Here is a 23,956-nt window from a genome sequence, read left to right on the forward strand (position 1 = left end):
CCAATGAGAAAGTAAAAAGACTACCCACAGAATGGGAGAAAATATTTACAAATCATATATCTTACGAGAATTAAATCTACAATATATATATAGAACTCAATAAAAAATAATCCACTTGGAAAATGGGCAAAAGATCTGAATAGACATTTCTCCAAAGGTGATATGCAAATAGCTAATAAGTACATGAAAAGATGCTCAACATCATTAGTCATCACGGAAATATAAAGCAAAACAACAATGAGAGACCACTTCACACCCACCAGATGGCTATAATAAAAAAAAAAACAGATAGTAATAAGTGTTGGTGAGAATGTGGAGAAATTGGAATCCTCATACACTACTAGTGGGATTGTAAAATGGTACAGCTACTTTGGAAAACATTTCTGGAAGTTGCTCAAAAGGTAGAACAGAGAGTTACTATTTGACCCTGAAATTCTACTCCTGGGTATATACTTAAGAGAGATAAAAATATATTTTCATTAAAATGTGTACATGGAAGTTCACAGCAGTATTACTCATAATAGCCCAAAGTGGAAACAACTCAAGTGTCCATCAACTGATGAATGGATAGAATATGGTATATCCCTAAAATATTATTCATCCCTAAAAAGAATGAAGTACTGATACATACTTCAACATATATGAACCTTGACAACATAATGTATGTTGTCAACAAATATTTTATGATTCTATTTATATGAGGTACTTAGAATAGGCAAAGTCACAGAGACAGAAAATAGAAGAGCAGTTACCAGGAGCTGGTGGGAGTGGGAAAAGGGGAGTGGATGGAGAGTTTGTTTCTCTTTGGGAGGATAAAGAAATTTTGGAAATGGAAAGTAGTGATGGTTGCAAAACATTGTGAATGTACTTCATGTCACTGAATTGTATCCTTGAAAATGGTTAAATGGTAAATTTTATGTTATATATATTTTATCATGATAAAAAAAAGAACGAAGTATTGATGCATGCTACAAAATGGAGGAACTTTGAGAATCTTATGCTAAGAGAAAGAAGTCAGACACAAAAGACTATATATTATATGAGTTCATTAACATGAAATGTCCAGAATAGGGACATCTACTGGGACAGAAAATGCATTAGTGGTTGCCTAGGGCTGGGGGAGGGAACGGAGAAGTTAGGAGATGATAGCTAAAGAGTTTCTTTTTGAAGTAAGGAAAATGTTCTAAAACTGATGTTGTTGTTAGTTGTACAACTCTGTGAACAGTCTAATAACTACTGAGTTGTACATGTTAAATGGGTGAAGTGTATGCTATGTGAATGATATCTCAATAAATCTGTTTTAAAACAATAATGAGGATTATAACAGTGAATAATTAGTGAGCAATGTATTACTGAGGTGCTTTGGAATTTTGCTGTATGTATACTATTTAATATAATATTTATATTTCTATGTGTAGCTATTTTAATAAAACATTGATTTTAATTTTTAAAAAAAGAGAGAAGTAAGCTAATATCATTTTCTCAAATAAATTACATCTGTCTAAAGGCTGGCTGGCATTTTTACTATACTGACAAAGGCCAAAGTACTTTGTGGCTACATCTGCAAACTACAAAGGAAGCTAACAGGAAATGAATTTTTTCCCTGAATGTTGGAAGTGCAAATGTAATCACATCTGAAGAACCTCATATTTATACGGTGTTTAATTTACAAAGCACTTTCTGATGTATTTATTCTGTTAATATCCTTGTGAGGTGATCAGGATAACTGTTAAGCCATCTACCTCCCATTTCCAAGAAATTAAACAGAGGTTTGATTCACCTAAATCCCACAGTTAGTTAGTAGTTGGACTAGATCTGAATTCTAAATCTATTTTCTGCCAACTATTCTGTTTAATCTGTTATTCTGTTCAAAAAATTAAATCACACAGTGCTCCATAAAAAGGATACATTTCTACATAGGAAAAGCAAACAAAAATATAAAAAATATATAAATAAGCCATTAATATATAAAACTCTCATATGTTGTCCATTTGTTTCTAATTCCCATTTATCTTTTTGTGACCTCTGGACAAGTTTAGTATGTTATTTGCATTTGCAGCCTTAAAAGAAAGGCATGAATAGCATAAGATAAACCCAGACAAGGTTTAGGGCAAATGGGTTCTAGGTAATAATATTGTTGATAAGTATTTTCTGGATACGTGCATTATATTACTTTAGAATTAGATCTTGACATGGTCTATTACTTCAAGGAACTGTCAATCTTACAGGAGGAGGAGGAGGAGGAGATAAGACACAAAAACAATATGTGACCAATAAAGAAACAAACTGGAATTGAAGAGAGTTAGGATAGAAGAAAAATGATAATGGACTCGAGGGTAGATAGGATGGCTTTGAACAATGACTTAAAAAGAGTTTCAGAAAAGCCTTGGTTGGAATGCCTCTTTCACGTCAGTCATTCCTCTGTAAAAGGGAGAGGAAAGAGATCTTAATCAGAATAGCAGTAAGAGTGCAGTTTGTATTTATTTTTCTCATGCAGGTCTCAACCTGAGATCATATAGAATGCAAAAAATGAGATCATATACAATATGATATTAAAGTCCATTGTTATGTTTTTAAGAATATAATTGTTGAGTGAATTTGCTTCACTGGACAGACAACAAGGAAAAATGTCAAATTATTTGGTGTTTGTTCCAAGAAATGCATCCAGAATCTTTGGCCTTATCAATCAGTAATGTGAACAAAGAAAATAGCTTCTATAATCTCTATGGCACTTGAAAAAAAAAAAAAGAAGCTATTCCTCTATTAATGATTTTCATATAGAGCCTCAGGCAATATGGAAAGAACATTTTCAAGACCTGGCACATAATCCAAATCTGACCTTTGTATTCTTTTTTCCCTTTACAGCTATCTCCATTAAACTGTTTCCTAAGAATACAGAGGAAGCTATGACTGAAGACAAATGGATGCACCTTGTTTTCTTCAGATTCTTACACTCCAACCAGAAGCCTGCTTAATACCCAGTGGGAGAAATTATCAGGTACTTTGTTGGAGACCAATAGGTTGAAACAGTGATTCTTAGTTCTGGTTTTATAATAACCCATTGGCTCTCTGATTTCTTCCAGGGATATTAGGAAATTCTTGGAAAATTAATTTCAGCTCACTTTGGATTTTACTATAAATATAGGCCAAATGGCATTTCTTTTGGGGAGGAGAAGAATCTTGGCCAGGGAAAGAAATCCAAATCCAGCTAACATTAGAGTATTCCCACTCCAGAAGTGGCACAAAAGCAAGCTATGACTTTCCATTACTTCTCTGGTCACAGAGAATGTGAGAAAGGAGATAGATAACTTTGATGTTCAGGTTCTAAAACCTTAAAAGCACACACACCTAGAAAACTACTTAATTGTTAATGGTGGCTATGTCTGGAAACTGAGGTTGTGATGTTACTTTCCTTGTGTTAAATCAAATTTCTCTCATGTTTAACTTTGTTTTAGAAGGGACATGCATTGCTTTCATATTTATTAAAACTTTCAGTTGAGATTTTAGAAGCCAAAAATGAAATAAATTAGAATTACTAAGTCTAAAAAGACAAATTAACTAGCTTCAAGTCTGAAAACAACTGGTTAAAAACATAAAGACCAGTGCTGTAGAATTCTTACACTGCCACAGCCACAATTTTGAGCCACATATGTACTTTTAAATTTTCTATTAGCCATATTAAAAAGTAAAAAAGTGAAATTAATTTTACTTAATATATCCAATTTATTGGATTTTAACTCAATATATCCAATATATTATAATTTCAACATGTAATCAATGTAAATATGTATTAATAAGATGTTTTACATTGTTTTTTTTTTTTTTGGTACCTAAGTCTTTGAAATCTGGTGTGTATTTTACAGTTACAGCATATCCTAACTCACATCGGTCTATGTGTAACTCACTTTATTTAGTTAAAAAAAAAACAACACAATGGAACAATCACCTGGGAACCAATCACTTAAAACAAAACCTAGGACTTTGTAAAAACTTACATCCAATCATGCAGTTCCTTCTCACTCTCACCTCCTATCTCTCCCCCACCCGAGGTAAACTATCCTGAATCTTGTGTTCATCATTCTTTTCATATAATTTTCATATAATTGTATCACATTTATATGTATTCACAAAAAGCTTTCTTTAAGAAAAAAAACCTTAGCTGTTTGTAACTATATAATGGTTATAATACTGTATTTAATATTTTGGAAATTACTTTTTTCAGTATTCAAATAGGTTTTGCGTAATTATAGGTCCAAGGTGATGTTTCTTTTTAATTTTTAAAAAACGTTTATTTATTTTTGAGAGACAGAAGGAGCACAAGCGGGGGAGGGGCAGAGAGAGAGAGAGAGGGAGACACAAAATCTGAAGTAGGCTCCAGGCTCCAGAACAGAGCCTAATGTGGGGCTCAAACTCATGAGCTGTGAGATCATGACCTGAGCCGAAGCCCAATGCTCAACCGACTGAGCCACTCAGGCGTCCCATAAGGTGATTTTTGTCTTAAATGCACTTATTACATACATACTATTTTTATTTTTTCCAGTTTTATTGAGATATAATTGACATATAACAGTAGATTAGTTTATGGTGTACAAGGTAATGATTTGATATATGTATATATTATTTTAGAATTTATTAATCTTTAAGATGGCTTCTAGTAGAGTTGGTTAAATACCATACATATTTCTTTCTAATTACAATGTTATATGGTTTTTGCCTAGCAGCTTTTTAAAAAAATTTTTTTTAATGTTTAATAATTTTTGAGAGATGGGGGAGGGGCAGAGAAAGAAGGTGACAAAGGATTTGAAGCAGGCTCTACACTGACAGCAACAAGCCTGATGTGGCACTCAGACTCATGAGCCGTGAGATCATGACCTGAGCTGAAGTCAGATGCTCACCGACTGAGCCACCCAGGTACCCCAACTAGCAACTTTAATGTATAGTTAATAGCTTACTTACTTGGCACCACAGAAGTGACTCCACAGCAATGAGTTTTCTGGATAACTAAAACTTACTCCAATAATAGCAAACTTTGAAATCTGACAGAAATCTTTCTAAAATGTTTTGAGACTTCTTTGTCTTGTCATGTCAGATATAGTTGTCTGTTGAGGACTAAGCATCACTATGAAAATTCCCTACTGGACCATCGAGTGACGTGCTCAGTGTCTACTAAGGCATACAGGGAAGTTAGAACCCCTACATGAATGATCCCAAGTGACTTCATTTTTCTTGTTCTGTTTTTAGAATTCTGTCTTTATACTAACTATGCCTTCTTAGGGTATCAGTTTTCTTACATCTAGTAGACCCCTTCTCTCATTAAAAAAATTTTTTTAATGTTTATTTATTTTTGAGAGAGAGACAGAGCACAAGTTGGGGAGGGGCAGAGAGAGAGGGGGAGACACAGATTCTGAAACAGGCTCTAGGCTCTGAGCTGTCAGCACAGAGCCTGATGCAGGGCTCGAACGCACACACTGTGGGATCATGACCTGAGATTAAGTCAGTCGCTTAACTGACTGAGCCACCCAGGCACCTTGACCCCTTCTCTCATTTTAATTGGTTGTCAGACAACTAAGCTCATTATGTTAGTAGGCAACCTTTATTTTATATACAACACTAAATCAAGATGCTTAGTAAAGTTGGCACTACTCCTCTCTTATAGGTGTAGAGTGAGAGGCCTCATTGGCTTGAGATTTTGTTTCCAGATCATAGGGCTTTCATCCCACCTCCTGTGAGGTGTCCAGGCTGTGTTCTGGATGTTTGCAGTTGCTAAATAAAAGACCTCTGAATAATCAGGGTATACTGAGAATAAGTATATTTTATTTACAAAACTTGTATTCTGTATTTTCCTGCAAGATGGACAAAATCAGATGTAACAAACTATCAATAGTAATATCAGTTTGTGATATTCAATTTTTATTCTTTAATTTTTTTTGAGAGGGAAGATGCAAATAAGCAAGGAGTGGGGAGAGAGAGAGAGAGAGAGAGAGAGAGAGAGAGAGAGAAGCAGGGTTTGTGTTTTTACCTGAAGTGGGGCTCGTGTTCACCTGAAGCTGGGCTCAAGCTCACCCAAAGAGGGGCTCAAGCTCACCTGATGTGGGACTCGAACTCACAAGCTGTGAGATCATGACCTGAGCCAAAGTCAGATGCTTAACTAACTGAGCCACCCAGGTGCCCCTCAATTTTTATTCTTTAACTTTTAATTCATTGGAGGGAGAAGCAAAAGAGGTCTCTTAAGCCTTATTTAAACTACAGACTCCACCTTGATCCTAACAGCACTTTACATTTTCTAAGTGCTTTAGTATATATTATCTCTTTTGATCATCACAGTCCTGTGAGATAAGCAGAATAGCTTCTTTTCTCCACTATAAACATGGGTAAGAGACCATGATGTTTGAAAAAAAGCATTCTTATCCATTTTATCTATAACCTGACAAGTAGATGGATTAGTACTACTCTTATGTTACAGTTGATAGTAATAATTACCAATTATTGAGCACCTGTTATGTGTTAGCATTGAATTAGGAATTTTATATTACCTCTAATCTTTATGATATCTTATCAAAGAAAATATCATTATTGTCTTTATATAATGAGAAAACTTATGCTGAGAGAGGTTATGTGACTTGGCCAAGGCCACAAAGCTAAAAGTAGTAGACCTCGGATTTGAAATTAGGTCTCTGTGATTTTAAATTTGAAATCAGGTCTATGTAGCTTTAAATTCTATGCTATTTCTCTGCAACAAGGTGTCTGAGAGAGAAATCAAAGGTCAGAAAGATTGCTTGATAATATCAACTGAGTTTTCTTTCTTGTATATATATTTCAACCATATACTGGCAGCTTTACTGTACTAAATTTGGGCCTTATTTCTGATAGCTTCTGGATTTTGAATACTATGCTAGGGGATGGGGAGAAGAGATTAGATTCAAAATGCTGAACTGAAACTTGAAAACAACCTTAGTTAAAATATTTGCACCACAAATATACTCCTCTCCCTTAAGCAAGTTACAGTGTAAACCTAAGTTTATAAAGTTTTGGAGATGACTTGTAAAGATAATGCACTATACAAACCAATGACTCTGTGACTCATGAAAGAAGTTTGTCTTTACAGGGCACCTGGGTGGCTCAGTCGGTTATGCGTTGGACTGTGGCTCAGGTCATGATCTCATGGTTCATGAGTTCGAACCCCGCGTCCGGCTCAGCTGGCTCCATGCTGACAGGTTGGAGCCTGGAGCCCGCTTCAGATTCCGTGTCTCCCTCTCTCTCTGACCCTCCCCTGTTCATGCTCTTTCTCTGTCTCAAAAATAAATAAACATTGAGAAAACAAAAAAAGAAGTTTGTCTTTGCTTTTGAACAAAACAGAGATTTAAATGTGTAACATGAAATATAAAATTTCACTTTTGAAGCATGCAATTCATACTTTAAAATTTGATCATTTCAATGTAGTTTCTTTTTTTAAATAAATGAAATATATCTGAAATTTGAGGAGAGAATAAAATTGCTGTATTTACAATAGCTGAACACACTGTCAGGAGATACTGTGAAGCTATCATGAGGAACACATTCTTTTTCCATTTCCTTTTTAAGAAGTCATATTTCTAAACAGATCAGGATCAAAACATAGCGAATTACCAAGTCAATCTTCTTCCAGCTCTTCTGGCACAATGTAAGATAATGATGTGCTGGATTTCATCTACATGACACTACTAACTTTCCGGCTATAGGCTAGGCCTATGAGTTGTTTTGCTATAGAGAGAAGAGATCTGCACAAAGCCACCTTCTAATTAGTACACTATTTAACAAACAGCATAGGTTGCTTAGAACCCTGGCTTGGCATATGTAGTACCTAAGTGAGGCTAAACCCTCAAGAACTGACCTAAATTACTACAGTACTAGATTCATTAAAGAGGGTATATACTGGAAGCAGTGCTAAAATGCAGCTAAGAAAAAAATAAATAAAATGAAGCTAAGACTCATAAGTCTATATATAGCAAAGCATCCTTGGTACTTAATTATTTCAAAAATAGCTCTCTACATTTCTGAACATGTTAATGGCATAGGATCTATGTCTTCTAAATCAGCTTGGAATCCTAAACAAGAAAGAAAGTAGGATGAATCATTGATTTCAAATTATATTGAGGTTCTAAATGTATTTTGCTACCTTGCACCAGAGATTACTAAATAGAATATCAGAGAGGGGTACCTGGGTGGCTCAGTCGGTTAAGCATCCAACTTTGGCTCAGGTCATAATCTCGCGGTTCATGAGTTTGAGCCCCACATTGGGCTCTGTGCTGACAGCTCAGAACCTGGAGCCTGCTTTGGATTCTGTGTCTCCCTCTCTCACTCTGCCCCTCCCCCTGCTCATGCTCTCTCTTTCTCTCTCTCTCAAAAATGAATACACTAAAAAAATTTTTTTTAGAGTATCAGGGAAATTAAAACTGCTACAAAAGTTAAAATAACATTACACATGGCTTATATATCTTGTATTTAGTAGAAAGGAAGAGTTGTGTTGGCCTAGCTAGTATTTCTTTCTCAAGTGAACAGAGGGTAGAAAAGAGACACAGTGAGGTGGGGAAGATGCCAAGATAATTTGGGACTAAAATACCATTTATGAAATGTCTGAGTGGGCATTTGAAAGCTTCTCAGGCAGTTCTGGGATCTTAACACATTTTCTCTGCCCAATGGTTCTGGCTTCCCTTAGTCCTTCTTCCAAGCTCCTACATTACATATTGGTTTTTATTTAAGCCATGAGGAGAGCTAAGAGACCTAGGGGGTTTGGTTAACCTTTGCATTTGCTGTTCCCTTTGTCAGAATTGCACTTTCTACTTTTCTTTATTCAAGCCCTATTCAGGGAGAAGATATTTGCAAATGACATATCAGATAAAGGGTCAGTACCCAAAATCTACAAAGAACTTATCAAACTCAACACTCAAAAAACAAATAATCCAGTGAAGAAATGGGCAAAAGACATGAAAAGACACTTCTCCAAAAAAGACATCCAGATGGCCAACCGACACATGAAAAATGCTCCACATCACTCATCAGCAGGGAAATACAAATCAAAACCATATTGGATACCACCTCACACCTGTCAGAATGGCTAACATTAACTACTCAGGCAACAACAGATGTTGGTGAGGATACGGAGAAAGAGGATCTCTTTTGCATTGTTGGTGGGAATGCAAGCTGGTGCAGCCACTCTGGAAAACAGCATGGAGGTTCCTCAAAAAACTAAAAATAGAACTACCCTACGACCCAGCAACTGCACTACTAGGCATTTATCCAAGGGATACAGGTGTGCTGTTTCAAAGGGACACATGCACCCCCATGTTTATAGCAGCACTATCAACAATAGCCAAAGTATGGAAAGAGCCCAAATGTCCATCGATGGATGAATGCATAAAGAAGATATGGTATATATATATAATGGAGTATTACTCAGCAATCAAAAGGAATGAAATCTTGCCATTTGCAACTACGTAGATGGAACTGGAGGGTATTATGCTAAGTGAAATTAGTCAGTCAGAGAAAGACAAAAATCATATGACTTCACTCATATGAGGACTTTAAGAGACAAAACAGATGAACATAAGGGAAGGGAAACAAAAATAATATAAAAACAGGGAGGGGGACAAAAGAGACTCATAAATATGGAGAACAAACTGAGGGTTGCTGGAGGGATTGTGGAAGGGGGGGATGGGCTAAATGGGTAAGGGGCATTAAGGAATCTACTGGAATCATTGCTTCACTATATACTGACTAATTTGGATGTAAATTTTAAAAAATAAAAAATAAAGTTAAATTAAAAAAAAAGTCCTATTCATCCTCCAAAATTCAATTCAAATTTCATTCCCTCCATCCATTCATGTATGCATGCCTAGTATATGGCAGCCATTGTGTGCTTCTCCTTGGAGATGTATTTAATGTATTGGATTGGCCATTCTGTGGCTCCCTCCTGTATGCTTCCACTACAATCTCATACCTCCATATAAGTACTAATCACCTCTGGGAATTATTTACAAGATCCTCTTTTATGAAGACCATGGGCTTCCAGAACTAAGGGACTTTATCTTAATCATTTTTGTATCCCTGCGTGTAATATAGCACAGTGCTTTGCACATAGTAGATGGCTAGTAAATCTTTAGCTATTCATTTATATTTGTTATTTTCTACTGACTCATCTAACTTGACTCTCAATCTTTCTATTCCTATTACTCTACTAAAACTGCTCTCATCACTGTTGCCAACAACATCCTTCTTACTGATTTCAGTAGATGGGTGAGGCACACTTTTCCATTGGCTTTACTAAGTTGGATAATTGTAAGCTAGAGCTGCTAGCCATCTTTCCCATTTTATAGGGAGAAGCTGCCTGAAGAATGAGGTAAATACAAAGGAAAGCAGAGCTGAGAGAGTACTGGTGAGATCACATGAGCTCCAAGGTTCAGCCATATCTTAAGCCAGCTTCATCAAGGACTTTACAGTTAAATAAACCAATAAATCCCATGTCCTCTTCTTTTTATTATTATTATTTTTAAAAATTTACACCCAAGTTAGTTAACATATAATGTAATAATGATTTCAGGAGCAGAATTTAGTGATTCATCCCAACAAGTGTCCTCCTTAATGCCCCTTGCCCATTTAGCCCCCACTCAGCCAAAACTACTCCAGCAACCCTCAGTTTGTCCTCTGTATTTAAGAGTCTCTTATGGTTTGTTTCCCTCTCTGTTTTTATATTATTTTTGCTTCCCTTCCTCTATGTTCATCTGTTTTGTGTCTTTTTTTTTTTTAACATTTATTCATTTTGAGAGACAGAGACAGAACGCAAGCAGGGGAGGGGCAAAGAGAGAAGGAGACAGAATCCAAAGGAGGCTTCAGGCTCTGAACTGTAAGTCCAGAGAACCATGTGGAGCTTGAACCCGCAAACCATGAGATCATGACCTGAGTGGAGGTTGGATGCTGAACCAACTGAACCACCCTGGTGCCCCTCATCTGTTTTGTATCTGAAATTCCACATATGAGTGAAGTCATATGATATTTGTCTTTCTCTGACTGACTTACTTCACTTAGCATAATACACTCTAGTTCTATCCACGTTGTTGCAAATGGCAAGATTTCATTTTTTTAAATCTCTGAGTAATATTCCATTGTATATATATACCACATATTCTTTATCCATTCATCAGTAGATGGACATTTGGCCATGCCCTCTTCTTTAGAAAAAAAAGATCTTAATACAGTTTAGGCCAGCTATCTGTCACTTGTAACTGAGAGAGTCCTAACCTAGCTAATGATCTCCATATCCATATTTCCAGCCCAGATATTTTTCCTGAGCTTCAGGTGCATATCCCCAACTGCTTACAGGTTTTTTCTTCTTGAATTTCACACAAGTACCTGAAATTTAAAACCTGTTTAAAACCATACATCTTCCTTTTCTGATTGTTATCTCAGTGACTAGTATAGCACTTTGCCAGAAACCTGGGTGGCTTCCTTGACTCCTCATTTTCTCCCTTCAAACAAACCACCAAGTCCTAATTTTTTCCTAAATAAACCTGTCTGGGGCTCCTGGGTGGCTCTGTTGGTTAAGCTTCTGACTTCGGCTCAGGCCATGATCTCATGGTTTGTGAGTTTAAGCCCTGCATCAGGCTCTGTGCTGACAGCTCAGAGCCTGGAGCCTGCTTCAGATTCTGTGTGTCCCTCTCTCTCTGCCCTTCTCCCACTCACTCTCTGTCTCTCTTAAAAATAAAATAAACATTAAATTTTTTAAAAAATAAACCTGTCTACTTCTGTTTCCATTGCTGCTACACTAATTAAGTCACCATCATTTCTTATGTGTACCATTGTAACAGCCTCCTAACTGGCTTCTTTGTTTCCCTTATTCCCCTTCTAGTCCATTTTCTCTCCATTTTTTCCACTTTTTAATTATATTTTAAATAAATTATAGTAACACATGCTTATTGTAACAAGTCAAGCAATATAGAACTAAATAAAGAATCACTTAAGAGCTATCCCTTTCCCATCCAAACTCTTTCCACCTGATGTAATCAATAATCCAGAGTTTGGTGTTTCTGCTTTCCACATCTGTTTCTATGTTTATATCCATATATCTGTATCTATAAAAATTTTAGGGGGTTAATATCTTTCTTTTTTTATATAAAAATGGGATTATATGTTACAGATTACTCTGAAACTTGATTTTGATTACCTAGCAAAAGAACATGGGTATTCTTTCAGTCCATACATAACATTCTAACATATTCATTTTAATAGCGACATAGTATTCAATAGTATAGCTATGTCATAATTTACTCAACCATTTCCCTGCATGTAGATGCTAGGGTTATCCCTCTTTTTGCCACTGAAACAGTGCTATAATAAATATCCTTGTACATATGACCTAGGTACTGGTATTCTTATTTCTGTATGATAGATTCCCTAAACTGTAAATGCTAGATTATAAAGGTATCCTAATGTTTAATTTGACTGGAGATGTATTAATATCCAAAATAGGTGTAACAATTTATGTTCTCAAATATGATATATTACATTAACAGAATGAAGGGTAAAAATCATATGATCATCTCAATAGATTCAGAAAAGCATTCAACAAAATTCAACATTTTTTCATGATAAAAATTCTTCATAAATTAGGTATAGAAAGAATGTATCTCAACATAAGAAAGGCTATATGTTACAAGCTCACAGCTAACATCACACTTAACAGCAAAAAGCTAAAAAAACTTTTCCTCTACGATCAGGAAAAAGATGAGGATGCCCATTCTCACCAATTCTTTCAACATAGTACTTGAAGTCCTATAGCTAGAGCAATTACACAAGAAAAATAAATGAAAGGCATACAAATTGGAATGGAAAAAGCAAAATTGCCTCTGTCTGCTGATGATATAAACCTACATATAGAAAACTCCACCAAAAACACCTGTTAGAAATAACAAATGAATTCAGTTAAGTTGCACGATACAAAATGAACATATAAAAGTCTCTTTCTATACACTATCACGAACTATTCAAAAAATAAATTAAGAAAAAGATCTCATTTACTATAGCATCAAAAAGAACAAAATACTTAGGAATAAATTTAACCAAGGAAGTGAAATATCAGTACACTGAAAACTATGAAATGCTGATAACAGAAATTGATAAAGACACACAAAAAAGTAGAAAGATACCCTTGTATTCTTGGATTGGAAGAATTGATGTTGTTAAAATGTTCATATTATACAAAGCCACCTAAAGATTCAATCCTATCTCTGTCAAAATTCCAATAATTTTTTTCCACAGAAATAGGAAAAACAATCCTAAAATTCATATGGAACCACAAAAGACCCCAAATAGCCCAAGCAATCTTAAACCAAAAGAACAAAGCTGAAGGCATTACATTTCCTGATTTCTAAACATATTACAAAGGTATGGTAAACAAAACAGTATGGTACTGGCACAAAAACAGTCATATAGACCAATGGAACAGAATAGAAAGCCCAGAAATAAATTATGCATTTACAGGCTACCAATATTCAACAAGGATGCCAAGAGCACACCATGGGGAGAGGATAATCTTTCAATAAATGGTACTAGGAAAACTGGATATGCACATGCAAAGGAATGAAATTGGACCCTTACCTCACAGGACAGAAAAATCAACTCAAAATAGATTAAAGAGTTAAACATAGACCTAAAATTGTAAAACTACTAGAAGAAACCATAGGGAAAACATGAACTTTTTATTGGTCTCCTGCTCCCCAAAGGGTACACTGATTCTGCTGCCTCAAAGCCTCAAAACTGATGTCATTGGTCTCAGACACCCCTTTGCCCTCCACAAACCTGCAGGTGGTGGTCTTTTGGATGGTATACATGGAATTTCTGCTGTCTAGGGTGTCATCAAGATTGAAATCCTCTGTCTTCCAGCAGGTGATAGTAGGTGGTAATTTCAGTCTCTAGCTTGGCCTTGATGTTCAGCAGTGCCTTGCACTCCTGGGTGTCTCTAAACAAGTCTGGGACAGCTCTGACTTCAAGTGCAGCAGGACTACATTGAGCTGTTCCATCTGCACAGTGAGTAGGCTTCCACTTCCCTCAGTTGTTTTCCAAGCTGGCCTTTAGATTCTCATGAAGTCCAGGGTGATTTCCCAGGAGCGAGTCACATGTATCAGCTCCATGAGCATTATCTCAGCCACTCCTATCTCAGCAGTCTGTGAGGTGATCACTGTGGTGCTCTCCTCAATTTTCTGGGACCAAGCTGGTACTTGTCCAGCTCCTTTTAGTTCTTCTGAGCCAGCTTGTCTTACTGGGCCTGGATGTCCACCATGATCTTGCTGAGGTTCTGAGATTTGGGGGCATCCAACTCCACAGTCAACCTAGAATTGTCAATCAGGTTTTGTAGACCCTTTACTTCTTCCTCATTGTTCTTCTTCATGAAGAGCAGCTTCTCCCTGAGAGTCTCAATTTCCATCTTCAGCTGCAGCTGAGTGACATTGATGTCTTCGATGACCTCACAGAGCCCATGGATGTCATTCTCCACAGACTGGTTCATGGCCAACTCTGTTTCATACTTGAGTCTGAAGTCATCAGTAGCAAGACAAGCATTGTCAGTCTTCAGAACAATGCAGGCAATGCCCACAGAATTTGTATAGATCTGAGCCCTCAACTCCTCGATGGTCTTGAGGTAATGCCCCATTCTCTGACCTGGGGTCCCTTCTTTTCCAGGTGTTCACAGATTTTAAACTCTAGTTTCTGATTATCAGCCTCCAGGCTCCTCACCCTCTCTAAGTAGGAGGATGGGTGGTCATTCAGGTCTTTCATGATTTCCTTCTCACCGTGGATATCCCCTATGCACACCAGGCCCCCAGTCATCCCTGTAGTCAGACCCCCAGACCTCCAGCCACCCTGTAAACTGGTGGAACAGGACACAGAGATCCAGGAGCCTGAGTCCCTGGTACCTCATAAATGTTGGCCACACTGCTGACAGGCAAGATCTGATGGATGGACAACTGCACAGGGCCAAGGGACTAATAGTTGGAGGAGAAGGTAGAGTGAATGGTGAAGCTCATGCTGTTCAGGGAGGAAGACAAGATGCCAGGGCTCAGGATCAGGCTGTCAGAAAAAAGCTTCTTGATACTGGCCTGGGCAATAATTTTTTGGATATGATCTCAAAAGTACAGGTGGCAAAAGCAAAAACACACAAGTGGAATTGCATCAAATTAAAAAGCTTCTGCACAGCAAAGGAAACAATCAACAGAGTGAAGAGACAACCTATGAAATGGGGGAAAAGATACATCTGGTTAGGGGTAGTATCCAAAATATGTAAGGAATTCAAACAACTCAATAGCAAATAATAATAAAAATGAAATAAATAATAACAAACTGATTTAAAAATGGGCAAAGGACCTGAATAGACAGTTTTCCAAAGAAGACCTACAAATGGCCAACAGATATATAAGAAGATGCTCAACATCACTAATTACCAGGGAAATGCAAATCAAAACCACAATGGGATGTTACCTCACACCTGTTAGGATGGCTCTAATCAAAAAGATAAGAGACAACAAGTGTTTGTTAGGATGTGGAGAAAAGGGAACCTTTGTGCACTGTTGGTAGGAATGTAAATCAGTACAACCATTATGGAAAATAGTTTCCTCAAAAGTTAAAACTAGAAATACCACGTAATTCAACAATCTTACTTCTGGGTGTATATACAAAGAAAATGAAATCAGTATCTTGAAGAGATATCTACATTCTCATGTTTGTTGCAGCATTAGTCATAATAGCCAACATATGGAAACAACCTAAGTATCAAATAAATGGAAAAAGCAAATGTGATCACACACAGACGTGATATAATATTATTCAGCTTAAAAAAAGAGGGAAACCCTGCCATTTACAACAAGGATGAACCTGGAAGACATTACCCTAAGTTAAATAAGCCAGATACTAGAAAGACAAATACTGTATGATATTGCTTATATGTAGAATCCTAAGAATTAAACTCATAGAAGCGGAATAAAATGGTCACCAGGAGCTGGGTGTTAGGGGAAATGCAGAGGTATTGGTCAAAGGGTACAAAGTTTCAGTTATGGAGGATGAAAAATGCATAGCATGATGACTATAGTTAATATTACTGTATATATTATGCTTGAAATTTGCTGAGTAGATCTTAAGTGAGGGAACTATATTAGGTGATGGAAATGTTAATTAGTTTGTGGTAATTATTTCATAATATATATGTATATCAAATATCACATTGTATACCCTAAGTATATACAATTTTAATTTGTCAATTATACCTCAATAAAGCTGGGAAAAAACAATTTATATTCTTTCCACAAATTTTTGGTTTTTCCCACCTTCTAATTAGCATAGGATGCTATTATATTATAAAATTATTGCTAATGTATTTGGGTGAGGGGTAGAAAAAGGACATATCATACATGTTTTATTTATTTAAAAAATTAATTTTCTTATTTTAAATTAGTAATACATGTAGATATTTTAAAAATTCAAAAGAGGGGCACTTGGGTAGCTCAGTCAGTTGAACATCTATCTTTGGCTCAGGTCATGATCTCACAGTTTGTGAGTTTGAGCCTGCCTTGGGCTCTCTGCTGCCAGCGCAGAGCCCGCTTCGATCCTCTCCCTCCTTCTCTCTCTCAAAAATAAATAAAACATTAACAAAATAAAAAAGTTCAAAAATAAAAATAATTACAACAATAAGAAATTCAAAAGATATAGAAATATGAAAATTAAGTTAAATTTCCCTTCACTGCAACTTTAAACACTCAGTTTTCTTCCTCCAAGCAACCAGTTACCAGTTATAGATTTATCATAATTTATTTCACCATTTCCTAAATAATGGGCATTTACATTATTTCCAATTCTCTGCTCTTTCAAATATTACAGCAAAGAATATCACTGTTGATAAATGATTTCCCACATGTGAGTATGTCTAGAAGTAAAAGTGGAATTGCTGGATCATAGTATATGTATTTAGTATTTGAAAATATTTTCCATATAATCTATTTTTGACATTAATCTTGTGCTACCCCATTGCCTTTAGGATGATTTACATGCTCCAAAAAAAATGGATTCCAAGTTCCTGTATGATTTGTGCCCTGTTGGCCAGCTCATTTATCACTTCCTCTTTAGAAATCTATACTAACCATACAAACTTGTTTTGGTTCCTCAAATGAACCAAGCTCCTCTTACTCTAAGCCTCCCTCATTTACCCTTCCCTCAAACCTTCACATGGCTAACTCTTTAGCATCAGTCAGGTTGCTGCTCAGATGTCACCCCCATTAGGAGAACTTCTTTGACCTCCCAGGTGTGTAGATCAGGTACTGATGTGTCCCATGGCACCACGGTGCTTACCCTATTATATCACTTACTATACTATGTTGAAACTATCCAACTGTGAGCTTGATGAGGGTAGGGTCTTGTTCAACTCTGTGTCCCTAGTTGTCCAAAGAGAGAGCAATAAACATTTATTCAAACATTTACTCAATAATTTATTTGAATGAATGAATGAAAAAAAGAAGGAAGCTCTAGTAGCTCCTCACTTGTAAGACAAAAGAGGCCCTCCAGGTTTAGGAGTAGAATCTAGAGTAAGGCAGTGTTGCATAAGTAATCCACTACAAATTCAACAGGAGCCATCTGCCTACACATCTACATCTGCCTGTGATATTTTGAGAAGCCATACAAAGGGAGCTGAGAGTTTAACAGTTAGCCAAGAGATTAACCTTCTTATAGCCTTCACTTGTTAAAACCATATGCATGTTCTTAATCCTTACCGAGTCTCTTCATGGACGCTAATGAAAAGGCTCATTTCACCATCCAAACTGAAAGAAACCCTGAGTATTTAAATTTCACCATCCAAACTGAAAGAAACCCCAAGTATTTAATCGTGTAAACATATCTAATTGACTAAAACTACCTTAGATATTATCATTATATTATAGAAATCAGGAATAGTTAGGAACAAACTATAAGAGAATTAGAAGGAAACAATTAGATCACCTATTCTAGTAGCTAAACATTTTTTTCTTACCCTAATACATCTGAGGAATATGATATGATCTCATCAGCAATAGTATTCTCACTATAATGTTCTTAATGGAGTGCAGAGTGGTCAGAATGTCCAGGGCTGTGTATACCTTGAAGAAACCTCCTTAGATGATTATGAATTCTTACACCAGAGTCGAGAGTCACTAATTCTAGTTTAACCTTTATAAAAAACTATGATCAGAGAAGTAAAGACTTACTCAAGATCATCATGCTAGTATGCTAATAGCAGAACTGGGACTATAATCAGGGTCTCCTGACTTAAAGTTCATCATTTTTCATAATATTTAGAAACAAATAACTAGATGGAATTTAAGACAGAGTGAGGCAGACCAGAAGTACCATTAGTGAACCTCAGGTCAAGTGGGCCTCTGACCTCTTTTAGGCAAGAAATTCCTCAAAGATATCTGACCTTTACAGCATTTTCTCATGGAAGGCAGGCATGTTCACATTTTACCTTACATGATGCTGAATTACTTATGCTTGTTATGAGTATATATTATTTTTTAATTCAAAAATTTCATAAATATTTTTAAGCAGCCTAGTATTTAACTAACTTTTACACTCAGTTCACTTTAGGACTTAGGTACTGAGGAAAGGAATTTGGTAGCTATATCAACTGTAGAGCTTGGTACAATGTCTTACAGGTAGTTGGTATTCTAAAAATGCTTGTCAACCGAGTGGCAGTGGCAAAAGCTTATGGAGATCATCTATTGCAGAGCTAGTCCCATCAATGAAAATATAGCTTTAAAGGGCATTTAGGAGTATGAGCAAGCTAAGACATTTTAGCTTACTTAATGACTTATTTGATAGAAAGCCATTTTCCAGAGGGGTCTGCTGTGGGCACTTATGCTGTTGGCTTTCATGACCAGTAGACAACCTTGGGGACTCTCTATCTGAAATCAACAATCCTTTTCAAGTGTACACACATGGTAAACTCTCAAAAGCTTTAAGTTAGTCTTGTGAACAAGCCCTTGTAAGCTCTCAAGATGATTTTAGTCTCTCATTTGATAACACCACAGAGATGGCTTACTGAAAAGCAATCAATATAAGAGCAATACTAGACTGAGGGCACATATTAATTCTAACTAACATTTGTATAGGTACAAAGTCTGTTTCTTTGAGGCCATAGCCTTTCATATTCATCTGTATCAATTTAATGGTAGCTATGCCCTATTTCATTGTTATTTTTAAGAAACAAAGGATGGGGCGCCTGGGTGGCTCAGTCGGTTGGGCGGCCGACTTCGGCTCAGGTCATGATCTCGCTGTCCATGAGTTCGAGCCCCGCGTCGGGCTCTGTGCTGCCCGCGCAGAGCCTGGAGCCTGCTTCGGATTCTGTGTCTCCCTCTCTCTGACCCTCCCCCAGTTCATGCTCTGTCTCTCTCTGTCTCAAAAATAAATAAACGTTAAAAAAATTTTTTTTAAAACAAAGGAAAAAGGATATATTTCCATCTTGTTTCTCCACTTTACTCTTTTATAATAGCAAAAAAGGATACTTTTTTGATCTGTCCAAAAGTAAACTACAAAGAAGAGATACTGACAAAAAGGGACACATATATACAGCCAGACAGACAGTAAGAGAATCACACAGAACTGTACATATGTGATCATGTCTTGTTATGAGGTAGACCATAGTTTGAGGCTTGGAGGCTTCTTCCTATGGGCTTGGATACAATCAGTGAGCACAACAAGAGACAATCTGGTTGAAAGGGAGTATATTTGCAAAAATGTAATGTGTTATCTATACTTAATTTTACCCAAAAGGCTGAGAAGTGATATATAATGGATTATCTATGAATTAATGAATGTGTGTCTAAAATATCTGGAACACCATGCTATTATATGTGTTTTCTGGAGAGAATATAGTAATAGCAGTTAATAATTTCTGACACATTTTTGCATACACTAACACTTTTGATTATTACAACAATAGCATTAGGTAAGCAAAGCTAATTTTCCCCTATTTTAAAGTTATGGAAACTGAAGCTCAGAGGGATGTCATTCTTCCAAGGTCACATGGCTGCTAAGGTGGCAATGACATCAGGATTGGGATCCAGAAATTGCGACTCAGGCTAGTATCTTTTCTATTACACCATGCTTCACTTTTTTATTCTTTCACTAGGTCAGAAATATGGGAGGAGGTCTGTTGTGGACAGATATTAATATTCTGATTGACTCCTGAAAATGCTCCTACAGGAAGGGAACAGATGGTTTTATAATAAAACTTATGAAATATGGAAACCACCTCCATGGGAATTCTGAATTCATATTATGTGATACTAAGACCTCATGACAGTCTGAATATACTCTACATTTCATTCTAACTAGAAAATAAAATTCTGCAGATTTCTGGAGAACCCAGCAAAAGATGACCAAGCAAGTCACCTAGAGCTATTATTACTTCGGAAACACATCACAAGGATGGGTCTCAGCAAGAAATCCTGGCACAGATTTCTGGAACAATTGTGACTCACAACACCTACAATGAAGGGATCATGCTTTCTTCACAGAACAAGACAGCTAAAAGACTTCATGTAATTAGCAAAAATTAACTTTGAACCTGTATCAAATGCTTCATATTGGAGGAGAACTGACCCTTTGTTTGGGATTCTTGCTTCCTATTCAATGCCTTCATTTATAGAGTAATCCAAAAGAAGAAACTGAGATGAATGAATCCAATAATTTCTTGAATGGCAGGTCAAAAAGATTGGATATGTCCTGAATATGGCTACTGACATTTTTAAAGGAAAGGTATACTATGTCCGTGCTTATAATCAACTAGTTTAGTAGTCCAGTGAAAACAAGAAAAAGGATTTCTATAGCTTGATTTATTCTTGGTGAATTTAGGTAGGTTCCTAAGGATCACTACATACTTTACTTCTCTAAAGTGCCAATCAACTATTTGTCAAATTTTTTTCTCCCATGGGGATTAGTGAAGCTCATCAAGCTTAATTTCTATAGTTCCTAAATAGAAAATCTAGACTCCTTCTTTTCCCCATTTGTTTTCTCAGTCATTCATTTAACAAATATTTGGGTGTATTCTATGTGCTGGTGCTATGTAAGGTAAAACTCCAGGACCTTCTTTGACCAATCTACCTTTGCTTTATTTTTACCTACAGCCTATAAATGTACCTGCTTCCTCATTAAAGTGTAAGCTTCTCTGAGGGTCTTATTAATCTTTATAAATTTTCTGGTAGTGCCTAGAGGCGTGTTAAATAACAACAACATAAAGTTTTGGGAATTGAAGTGAAATTAAAGGATAGCAACAGATCAAAAAAATGTATAAAGGAAATAGAACTAATTTTCCTGTTTCTTTTTAAACTTATCCCTATTTTTGACCTTTGAAAAATATTTTCTCACTGAAATCTTTGTCATGTTCTTAAATGTTCAAAGTAAATGACTTTTTCATTGACAATTGTGATGCAAATATGTGGGTAACTAAATTTTTATTAAAATTTATCAGTAACTTCTGGATTTAGAATCAACATCTGATTGTTTTATTTTTTTAAGGCATCCACTCTGATTTGCTTACCCCATCCTACATTTTCCTGTGTTCAGACAGTTTATAGATTCACTTTTGAATGAGAAGTTATTATTTGAAAGAGAAGTTATTTATTTTTATAAAGCAGTCAGCTTATTCTCTTGAGATACAGTGATATACGATGTAGACTTATATATCCACCTGCCTCCTTAATGTACATACTTTGTTGTGTAATAGACAACTCAAATGTAGGATGCCTAAGTGAAACTTTTCTAGTTTCAAGTTTTTATTTAAATTACAGATAGTTAACATGCAGTGTAATATTAGTTTCAGATGTAGAATACAGTGATTCATCACTTACATAAACACCCAGCGCTCATCACAAGTGCCTTCCTTAACCTGTCACCCAATTAACCAATCCCCCTGACCACTACTCCTCCAGTAATGCTTAGTTTGTTCCCTATAGTTAAGAGTCTGTTTTTTTTTTGGTTAGTTTCTCCCCTTTGTTCCACCATGTTCATCTGTTTTATTTCTTAAATTCCACATATGAATAAAACCATATGGTATTTGTCTTTCTTTGAACGACTTACTTCCCTTAGCATAGTACACGCTAGCTCCACTCATCTAGTTACAAATGACAAGATTTCATTTTTTTTGGCTGAGTAATATTCCATTCTTTTAAAATTTATTTTGAGAGAGACAGAGAGGCAAAGAGAGAGGGAGACAGAAAATCCCCAGCAGGCTCCATGCTGTCAGCAAAGAGCCCAGTGCAGGGGCTTGAACTCACGAACCATGAGATCATGACCCGAGCCAAAACCAAGAGTAGAACACTTAACTGACTGAGCCACCCAAGTGCCCCATATTCCTTCTATATATATACTACCACTTTTTTATCCATTCATCAGTCAATGGACATTTGGGCTCTTTCCATATTTTGGCCATAATTGATAATGCAGCTATAAACATCAGGGTGCATGTATCCCTTTGGTCTTTTATTTTTGTATCCTTTGGGTAAATACCTAGTAGTGCAATTGCTGGATTCTAGGGTAGTTCTACTTTTAACATTTTGAGGAACTGCCATACTGTTTTCCAGAGCTGCTTCCATTCCACTTCCACTAGTAGTTTCCATTCCTACTAACAGTGCAAGAGGGTTCTCCCCTTTCCCCCTTTCTCTACAGCCTTACCAACACCTGTTGTTTCCTCTGTTAATTTCACCATCCTGATAGGTGTGAGTTGATAGTATATTATACTTTTGATTTCTATTTCCCAGATGATGAGTGATGTTAAGTGTCTTTTCATGTGTCTGTTAGCTATCTGTATATATTCTTTGGAAAAATGTCTATTCATGTCTTCTGTCCATTTCATAACTGGATTATTTGTTTTATGTGTGTTGAGTTTTATAAGTTCTTTATAGATGTTAGATGCTAACCTTCATCAGATATATCATTTGCAAATATCTTCTCCCATTCCAAAGATTGCCTTTTAGTTTTGCGGTTTCCTGTACTGTGCAGAAGCTTTTTTATCTTGATGAAGTCCCAATAGTTCGTTTTTACTTTTGTTTCCCTTGCGTCTGAAGATGTATCAAGTAAGAAGTTGCTATGGCTGATGTCAAAGAAGTTACTGCCTTTGTTTTCCTTCAGGATTTTGATGGTTTCATGTCTCACATTTACGTTTTGATCCATTTTGAATTTATTTTTGTGAATGGTGTAAGAAAGTGCTCAAGTTTCATTCTTTTGCATGCTGCTGTCCAGTTTTTCTAACACCATTTTTTAAAGAGACTGTCTTTTCCTATTGGATATTCTTTCTTGCTTTGTCAAAGATGAATTGACATGTAGTTGTGGGTTCATTTCTGGGTTTTCTATTCTCTTCCACTGAACTATGTATCTGTTTTTGTGCCAGTACCATCCTGGTTTGATCACTACAACTTTGTAATATAGCTTGATCTCTGGAATTGTGATGCCTCCACCTTGGCTTTTCCTTTTCAAGATTGCATTTGCTATGAGTTGTTTTGTTTTGTTTTGTTTTGTTTTCTGGTTCCATGCAAATTTTAGAATTGTTTGTTCTGGCTCTGTGAAAGATGCTGTTTGCATTTTCATAGGGATTAAATGTGTAGATTGCTTTGAATAGTATAGACATTTAAAAAGCATTTCTTCTTCCCATCCATGAGCATGGAATGTCTTTCTATTTCTTTGTGTCATCTTCAATTTCTTTCATCAGTGCTTTATAGTTTTCAGAGTATAATCTTTTGCATCTTTGGTTAGGTTTATTTCTAGATATCTTATGCTTTGGGTCCAATTGTCAATGAGATCAATTCCTGGATTTCTCTTTCTCCTGCTTCATTATTGGTATATAGAAATGCAACAGATTTCTGTATGCTGATTTTGTATCATATGAATTACTGAGTTTGTTTATGAGTTCTAG

At 36.2% G+C, this 23,956-nt stretch overlaps 1 protein-coding gene and 1 pseudogene across 5 annotated transcripts in view; both read right to left on the reverse strand.

The window, feature by feature from the left end:
- The window catches only part of EDA (ectodysplasin A), a 404,383-nt gene that overhangs the window by 79,527 nt on the left and 300,900 nt on the right, over nucleotides 1-23,956 (reverse strand). The window lies entirely within an intron of this gene.
- LOC124521537 (keratin, type I cytoskeletal 18-like) lies at nucleotides 13,731-15,083 on the reverse strand (annotated as a pseudogene).

Source organism: Lynx rufus, unplaced genomic scaffold (genome assembly GCF_022079265.1).
Source record: "Lynx rufus isolate CCGP_SWC_20201006 ecotype Redwood Valley unplaced genomic scaffold, mLynRuf1.p SCAF_30, whole genome shotgun sequence".
Taxonomy (NCBI): Eukaryota; Metazoa; Chordata; class Mammalia; order Carnivora; family Felidae; genus Lynx; species Lynx rufus.